Source organism: Orycteropus afer, unplaced genomic scaffold (assembly GCF_000298275.1).
Source record: "Orycteropus afer afer isolate SDZICR_OR568_19922 unplaced genomic scaffold, OryAfe1.0 scaffold00553, whole genome shotgun sequence".
NCBI classification, from domain to species: domain Eukaryota; kingdom Metazoa; phylum Chordata; class Mammalia; order Tubulidentata; family Orycteropodidae; genus Orycteropus; species Orycteropus afer.
In genome coordinates this window covers 1,156,142-1,157,204 of record NW_006922140.1, presented here as the reverse complement: position 1 = coordinate 1,157,204, position 1,063 = coordinate 1,156,142, and positions in this window count along the sequence as shown.

Genomic DNA, 1,063 nt, shown 5'->3' with positions numbered 1-1,063 from the left:
TAGGAGGTAGGAGGGCCCATTTTAAGCTTGGCAGAGTGATCAAACTAACCAATCCCAACATCTGAGCTCTACACACCTTAATTACATGGTCCCAACTAGTATCAGTGGGAGTTACAAAGCCTATGGCTAGAAAACCCATACCAAGTAATTTACTACACCACAAATTATTAACTCAAAATTAAGATCTTTATATTCACTTTGAATGTACTTTTAAATTTTCACCCAACTATTATGCATCATTGTCAACCGTCTCTGAAACCCAAGGAGGAGTTGCTATGAGTCAGAACTGACTCGATGGCCTTGAGTTTAGTTTGTTTTGTACTGTGACTAAATGAAGTTTAATATTCATGCCATCAATGATTATATTGACCATATGCACGCCCTAACTAGAGAAAAATATGCCTCAGGCATTTGACTGCTAACCAGAAGACTAGCAGTTCAGACCCACCAGCCACTCCTAGAAGGGAAGACTGGGCAATCTACTTTAGTAGAAATACTGATTAGGAAACCCATGGAGCGGTTGCTATGAGTCAAATCAACTGGACAGCAGTGAGCTATATGAAATAAAAATAATATATATTAATAGGCAATGTGCATGTCACTGTAAAAATATTATTTTATTAAACAATTTTTTTATCTCAATGACGATGTATATTGTCATTAATATTTTGAAGTAAAACAAGTTTAACTTTCAAAAAAAGTCATCAACAGTCAATATTAATATGAATATATGAATTACTTTGAAGCAGGATTTAGCGAAATAGCTACTCTTACCTCTTCTACTTCTGCCTTTCAAAAGAACCTCTTAGAAGAATGAAACAAAAAGATAAAGACTGGAAGAATATTTGCACATTACATATCCAACAAAGGACTAGTGTGTGTGTGTGTGTGTGTGTATACAGACACACACACACACATATGCAAAAAAAAAACCTCACTGTCGTCAAGTCGGTTCCGACTCATAACAACCCCTCCTTGGTTTTCCAAGGCAGTATCACTACAGAGGGAGCTCTGGTAGCATAGTGCCTAAGACATTTGACTGCTAACCAGAAGGCTGGTGGTT